Below are 9,029 nucleotides of genomic sequence, written 5' to 3'. Positions count from 1 at the left end.
GAAAATATACATTTTTAAACTGTAAAGTGATCAATCAGTTTAACACCGGCAGTGATCACCGGATGGTGAGATGTAAGATAAGATTGAACGTCAAATCAGAAAGATCCAAACTGCAGAAGAAGTCAAATGCTCGCGTATACCTGCAGAACAATACTGAATTCCAAAATGAACTCAAAAATGCACTATCGGCTTTCTTAGATGAGAACGAAACCGTTTCCCTATCCAACGCGGAGGATATAACGAATATTATTCTACAATGTGCAGAAAAAATAGGCGTAAAAAACTCAGAAGTTACACTTTCCACCAAGCTTTCGAAGGCAACATTGAATCTTATGGAGCAGAGAAGAAAAACCAAGAGCGATAGACAGGCACAAAACGATATGGAGTTTTCATCACTTTGCAAAACCCTCCGAAGGAAGATTAGAGAAGACCTTCGTAAATTCAATGTAAACCTCATACAAGCAATTGTGAAAGCAGGCAGAAGTCTAAACAAAAACAAGCAATGCTTGTCGATAGGAAAACGTCAAATCACAGCACTAAAAGCAAAAGATGGTTCTATCGTCAGAAATTGGGAACACTTGTTAAGCCGAGTTGAAGAGTTCTACAGCGATCTCTACAGTGATGACACTGACAATACGACTATAGACTTAGATCTTCAGAGAAATGGAAATTCGGAAGACCATACTCCCGAAATTACATCCTGGGAAGTAACCCATGCTTTAAATTACATGAAAAGTGGGAAAGCCCCCGGGGAAGACGGTTTAACGATAGATATCCTCAAAAAAGCAGGAAAGGATGCAAATGAAGTACTTGCACAATTGTTCACAGCCTGCATATGCAAAGAGGATGTCCCAGAGGTATGGAAAAATGCCAGCATTGTCATTCTTCACAAAAAAGGTGACAGAGAAGACCTAGCAAATTATCGTCCAATAAGTCTACTCCCTATTCTCTACAAGACGTTCACAAAAATTCTCTCAAACCGTCTGCAAAATGTACTAGACGAGAACCAACCGAGAGAACAAGCCGGATTTAGAGGAGGATACAGCACTATGGACCATATCCAAGTCGTCAGAGAAATCATAGAGCGGTACCAGGAATACAAACTGCCACTATGCATGGGTTTTATAGACTATGAGAAGGCGTTTGATTCGATAAAGAAATGTTCAATACTCGACGCACTCAGAAAACAAGGAATCCCTGGACGCTATATAAATATTTTCAATAATATATACAGTAGCGCAACAGCATCTGTAAATCTCCATAAACCATCGCGCAGATTTCCTATCAGCAAAGGAGTCCGACAAGGTGATACAATCTCACCTAAACTATTTACAGCTACCCTTGAAGACTTATTCAGGCAACTTGACTGGAATGACAAAGGGATCCCCATAAATGGAGAATACCTGAGTCATCTGCGCTTTGCCGATGACATAGTAATTTTCTCGCAAGACTCAGAAGACCTCCAAAGCAGAATGCAGGAACTCGCTGAAGTAAGCAACAAAGTAGGTTTGAAAATAAATGTAACAAAGACGAAAGTCATGTTCAACTGCTTTGCAGGCCAAAAAGAGATCCTCATCAATGGCACTCAGCTCGAACAGGTGAAAAGCTACATCTATCTGGGACAACAAGTATCTATAGATGGATGTATATTTGATGAAATTGTTCGCAGAGTAAAGCTAGGCTGGAGTGCTTTTGGCCGCCTGAATAATGTCTTCAAAAGTGACCTTCCACTGTGCCTAAAGCGCAAAGTGTTCAACCAGTGTGTGCTTCCCGTGATGACATATGCGTGTGAAACATGGGCCCTAAGTAAAAGAGAGATCCAGAAACTTAGAGTAGCACAACGTGGTATGGAGAGGTGCATGCTGGGCATAACGCGAAAGGACAAAAAGAGGAATGAGTGGATAAGGAAGCAGACAAGGGTTTGCGATGTAATAAAGTTTATTAAAAGCCTTAAATGGAGATGGGCTGGACACATAGCTCGAAGAAGAGACAATCGTTGGACAAATCTAGTCATCCAGTGGTATCCAAGAAGTACAAAACGTCCACAAGGTAGACCTAGAGGCCGCTGGATCGATGAAATGATAAAGTTCTGCGGAAGTACGTGGCAACGCAATGCACAGGACCGAGAGAAGTGGAAGCAACTTGAAGAGGCCTTCATCCAGCAGTGGATAGATTCAGGCTGATGATGATGATGATGATGACTATTACCTTATGACTATATTATAAGTGAGCAAGTTACCACGGGCGTGTCATTTATGTTAGCAATACCTGTAGAGTAGGAACCTTTAAAGTCTTAATGCGACCCTGTGCTCTTGGATATATGTCTTTAATTTTCACATATATAACATTTAATAAATAACACAGAATATCTAATATTATGTTAAAATATTTACCTACATAATGTAATGATATCTATTCCAGTCAATAGATGTTGTTTTAAATTATAAAAATTCTTTAAAAAGCTGATTTGATTTTATTGTAACGTATATTTAAAATAAAAAAATGCCATTATTACTTTAATTTGCAGTTTATTTGTTTCCAAAAATAAACCTTAGCCATTAATAATTATTTAAGTTTGAACAAAAAAAGATTTTTTTTAAATAGATTTTAATAAAATAAAACATTGAAAATAAAATTAGTCTTTGTCTTTCGTAGTAATACGTCATACTTGTTGGGTAAGTTTTATAAGCGAAGAATGTTGCGGATACCGTTATTGATATCGATCGATACACTTTTATCCTATCGATGTCTCCGGAGAATCTTCACGCTCTGTCATGACGTTGCTGTGGTTTCCGATGAAACCAATCTTCAGGGATTCATTGAGTACACCCTCTTAACTCCTAACATTTAATAAAGGAAGCTACTCCAAAACCATCTCATACTTGTGACTTAAAAATAATTAAAATAACATGAAATTAAATTGTAAACAATAATAAACTTGTTTTTATTATTCAACGAATAGTTTATAAGATTTGGGATTGTAACTTTTTTATAATTAACATACATAATTTAAAACCCTTCAAATAATATATACTGACTACGAAAATATACGATGCCAGCGTGACTCGAACCCACATCCACTGGATTCGCGCCAATATACATACCTTACCAACTGAGCCAAGTGACGTACTCGAAGCTTAGTATAAAGTTACTCCAAACGTAATGTGCTATGACTCACTACCGTAAAGCAGCACCGTCAGAATATGTAAATGTTAAGGTTATTTTTATTTCCAGATGCATTTCAAACAAATATTTGCTTAATACATATTTTCTATTAAATACTTCTTTGTTGTATGATTTTCAACTGTGTACTACAATTTAATTTATAATGTACGCAGACAATTTTAGTTTTATATCTTTGCGGATAGACACTGTATGTTTCAAACTACTATTTTTCTCCGTCGCTACGTCGTTTTTTCTTCACCGTTAGACGTCGCTATAAATTCAAGTGTCAAACAGGTGGTTTAATCAAGTACAACCGTGACTTCCATACAATACGCATCGAGTTGAATGTTCTCCGAGTCAATCCCATTTGGATAACGATTTCTGTTTGAAAAATGTAAAGTATAGGTACCTAATTTACAAAAATCTCCTGTAGGGTGTATGTACTTTCAAGTAGCACTTTCAGTCCTCTTGTAACCAGTCCATCTAATAGTATTAATATTATATTGTGTTAAAATTATATTCTACCAATCGTGTACTATTACAATTATACGTCAGCTTACGTTTCGTCCGGAAAATTGAACACGCAGGATCCATTATAGATTTAGTCTTTACAGCGATTGCAACATTTCGTGATCATGGTGCACCCGGCCAAATAATTTTTGGAGCAGCCGGGTGGGGGACCAAGGGGCCCTGGCGCCCCCCAAACATGAAAATGATCAGAATGATTTTAAATATTGAAATTGAACGCCAATAAACTATAGCTTTGGGCTTAGACAAATAAAAACACAGCAAGAAAATGATTTGTAATTCTCCAGCACCCTTTTTAGAAAAAAATCTTAGATTTTAATTTCTAACACAAAAATTTCGAAACACTAATTTCAGGTTTTTTTAGAAACCCAATCCCTAATGGAACTGTCAAAATTTCTTGGTGTCCACCCGAATTCCGGAGTGGTGTAGGTCATGGCTGGGGAGGGCTGATAGACCTCTAGCCTGAGGGCCCGGGCTGTGGGGGGGCCGGCGTATTGGGTTGACCAGATAAGTGAGATAAACACACATCATAAATTAGCTTTAATAGTAAAAAAAGTCGCCTGCGGCGCTATTATACTTCTTGGGCATGAACATTTTCAATTACTTATATAATTGTGCAATATATTTTTTGATTATTATGTGTCGATACTCGAGAGCTCCATTATTAAAGTAGATGTATTAAAAATCGCCAATAATTCACAAGTACCCTTAATTTGAACCAAAACACAATTTGAAAAACGTTAATGTAGTGTTTCACACTGCCTTTAATCTTAGCGGTAGGTAGGGGGCCCGCCAAATATCCTAGCCCGAGGGCCCGTTTCAGGATGTGGGGACCATGGTGTAGGTACACTGAGTGCGATAGACAAAAGACCGATAAACTAGAAATTAGGCTGTGAAGAAGATAAAGAGCCTATGGGACTAATTTACATTCTCCTCCTTGGCCTCCCCCCCAATATTAAATCCTGGGTGCGCCACTGTCTCTGGCAATGTCTAGAAGTCAAGCAACTACGTGAAACGCAATTCAAAACACGAGAATGATCTATACCAGTGATACAGAAGGGGTGCTTCGGCAAAATTTTCAGCAGCATTCTAAGCTTACCAAGAATTATAAAAAACAATTAAATAATTTAAAAAAATTGAGATTTCCTCTGCTGGTATCTGTCAAAATTGAGTCTAATAGTAAAGGGGACTTTTGTACGTCACTGCCTTATGCTGTGCGCGTCTCTTTGGTAATTTAACCCTTCGGATCTTAATGTGTCATCCGGGTTGGGGTTCCTTGAGTTTTTATAAAGTGATTCAAGATTTCCGCGAATCAAAACACATTGGAAAATATCATTGCTCGAAGGAAAGATGAAAATTGAAAATAATAAATGTACCTACTGCACGTGTTGACATAATAATAATTTCAAAAAGAACCATAACCACGGACATCTGATGTAGGTAGCAAACATGGCTAATTTCTCAATTTTATTAAGCGATGACTTTTATTATTTATGGTATTAAAAATATTTTACATAGTCAATTAATGTTAATTTATAAAATGAGGAAAGGTAAGATTTCTCAATGATATAATATTCGTTTTCCTACAAAGTCGTCAGATTACTATTTAAGCAAAGTTCCCAAATTCTTTACAGCACTTTAATCCTATCATTTCCTTCAATAATTAATTTATCTTATAAACATTTTATTGAGTTTAAAGAATCATTTTAAAATCGTTTAATAACCATTATATTTATCCACGTGCAAACTCGTGAAATGGCGTCGTTCATGTTATGCTATGAAATACATTATCAATAATTAATAATAATAATAATAAATATTATACATAATAAATATACACGTAATAGTGACAACTGCATATTATAAGTGCATAAGTAAATAATAATGCATCAAGTACTTCTCAGGTTGCTTATTCAACTGATACAAGTATTAGGTACCTATCTACCTACTTATCTAAAAGTAATTGCAAATCCATAAATTTATTAATTGCAGTGTGCTGGCGATTTAACGGGTACATGTGGCATATGATGGTAAAAATAGTGAACTTTACAAATTACACATTCAATAAAAATAAACATTAAAACATTAAAAAAACAAATAAAACAATATGTATTAAAAAACAGTACATACCTCTAAAGAGTAAATACAAAAATTATAAAGTAGATTAATGAAAATATGCCCCCCTATTTTAAGATTTGTAAAACAATGTCCACATCATGGCCCCCACAAGGGGGGGGTGTTAGGGTGTTGGGGGCCCGGCGAGGCGAGTCGACCAGATAAGTGAGATAAACACACATCACAAATTTGATTGAATATTCTCCTAAAGCAATATTATTATTTAAAATTATGTGGTTGTATGATACAATTTTTAATTGTGTATCAATACTCGACAGCTCCATAATTCAAATGGATGTATTAAAATATACGGCGTACACAATTTGGAAAACGCTACTGTAGAGCGTCACACTGCCTTTATCCTTAGCGATAGGTAGGGGGGGCGCCAAAGCTCCTAGCCTGGGGGCCCACTTCACGATGTGGGGCCCATGGTCCACATAATATTATACTCATCCTCAGGTAGATAGAATATATCAATATGCGAAGCGATTTGATTGGAGATATTGCACTCCCAATTGGCATCACCAATGGCAGGTTAGTTCTACATCTTGGAAGAACAAACAACTAATAAATGATGCTGATTTCTAATATAGTTATCATGGACGCATGGTTCAATACTACCAATAATGGCAGCGTTCTCATTTAAACCCCGTATAAGTCAGTATAAATTAATACGTGGCCAAATATAGGTATCATACCTAAGTAAGCATACATACCTAGAAGGGCCCGTAAACGAGCCACTTTTTACGGCAATTTGATACGGCAATTGTGTCGCCGTTAATAGTTCCCCAAAACTCGACAATAGTAATCTACGTTGCCGAAACTTTCCATCCATTGCCCATGCTCTCTGGCAACATGGTTGGTCGATATTATGTAATATCGAACGCAATCGAAAATACGGCAATAATTGCTAGATAAATAAATCTATTTCATTCTCGCTCTTCTCCATGTATGCGTCTCTGTTTGACCTCACCCCCAGCAACAATAAAAACATTGTATGTAGTGACAGCCGATTAGACGTGTCGTTATTAATATTATTATGGTGTAATCACTAATCGTCAATTCACACTACCTACGTACAATAAATAAATGGACAAACGACAGGGTATTGGAGCTTATTGATGTGGTTTATTTACGTCCGGAGCTTTGGAACACCGAATCCAAACTATAATGATCCTAATATGAAAAGGCCAACTACAAAGCTGCACAAACGTAAAATTTTGACATTCTTTTAAAGTTTTCAATTACATAATTATCAATAACTAATTCCTGGTTTATATTACTTATAGTTTCACGTTTGTTTAAAAGTAGGGCCCGATCCAAATCTTTTTTTTCATTTTGGATTAGTTTGTTTATGTGATTATTTATATGGTGCAGAAACTTCATTTCCGGCCGTTGTTGTCACGTGTACGCACAAAATACATCAGCCTCACTTACCCGACACTGTTGACGGGTCATACATTGCCCAGCAAGTAGCAATAGTTGCACCATTTTTTTGGCAATTTTATCGGCAATCTGCAATTTTTTTATGCTCGTTTACGGGCCCCTTAAAAGTAGGGAAATTGGATATAACCAATGATGGTATCCATACAGCCTCAAAAAACGTACTAAATGAGTTTTCCATCATCAATACTCATCTTTTTATTCGTGAAACAAATTCGGGAATTCAAACTTGTAGATAGCTGCTTTGTATAAAATTTCTAATATTGAATTACACATATTTCATCGATGTAGTTTGTAGGTAAACCATTTTGTTTACATTTCCATAGCTACGTATATAATCTAGATTCAATAATGTTAGCTCTGAACTATCCCCCTTTGAACATAAAACATTAACAAAACATAACGAAATCAATATAATATTTTCATACAACATTACAAAATAATACCTCATTTATAGGTAGTTGCTGAAAATTGTCGTGTAAATTTGACAATTACACATTTAAGGCAAATGCGAATGCTCACCCTACCAGAGGCACCTAGTGGAATAATACGATCCTTGCAATTTGAAACAATTTATTCATATTTTACAATTTTTACTTTCACGTATAAAATGTTGTTACAAAAGTCATACCCTGCCAAATTGAGCAAAAAGCCGTTCGAATGAAAAAACTATGACTACATCCAAACTACCTACTCATAAACTAATAAACGAGCCAAGTCAATGAGTTTCATAGTTCATCATTTTATTACAATCCAAGACTTATTCCTATTAGATTAGAACGCCAAGAGACCTACAAGGTCTAGCAAGGCAGCTGGCTCTGCTAGTCATAATTAATAATTTCTGAGCTGGATTAACTATTAAACAAAATAAGCATGTGCTTATGCCACAATGGTAAGCTGAGCATCACATATATTTTCCATAATCGTGCAAAACTGATGTAAGTGATACAGCTGAGCCACACAAAGGGGCTACTTGTTTTTTTTTTAAATGCATAGGTACATAATAAAAGCAATAATATAATAGTAATAATAAAATTGATCTTAGTAATATAAATCAATTTTGCGATCACAACAAAATTAGAACCTGGTAACTATCACACGGTCCTGTCTGTCTAAAAATGCGCATTTAAATACTTACCTATCTACTGTACTTAATGTTATTTATTATGTCCAATATTTTTTTTATTTTAAATTAAAAATCAAATTTGATTTTATTGTAATATCTTAATATTTTAAATTAAAAATACCTTGGTTATTTTAATTTGCAATTTATTTGTTCCTAAAAAACATAACTTAATCACTAATAATTATTCAGATTGAAATAAAAACAGTTTTCAATTATAGATCTACCATCGTAAGTTGGCGGCCGGTCGAATTTGAAACTAAAATTGTCTATCGAGGATAAATTTGTTACAAATGCCATTTAATTTTACAACATGTTTGGATTGCATAATATTTGTACAGAAATCTATTACCAATAAAAAATTATAAATTACCATTTTTTTGTTAGTTATGTTAATATTCTCAATGTCATACTAGCGCCCTCCCTGAAACGCCAATTTATGATGGTAGATCTTTACCATCTAATTTAATATTTCAATACATTTTAATATTTAAACTAAACAATAAAACAATTAGGAACTTCTTAAATCGGCAGTAAGACGAATCTATTAAGAACAAAAAAAATCAGTCTTGAGCAATAAAAACAATATTTTATTTGCCTACTTAAATTTTTTCATTGAAACTTTTCAAAGTATTTTTATATCAAACTATATGGC

The sequence above is a fragment of the Rhyacophila brunnea genome, unplaced genomic scaffold, assembly GCF_057557595.1.
Source record: "Rhyacophila brunnea isolate RB1 unplaced genomic scaffold, BYU_Rbru_1.0 scaffold_21, whole genome shotgun sequence".
Classification (NCBI taxonomy): domain Eukaryota; kingdom Metazoa; phylum Arthropoda; class Insecta; order Trichoptera; family Rhyacophilidae; genus Rhyacophila; species Rhyacophila brunnea.
This window is presented reverse-complemented; position numbering follows the sequence as displayed.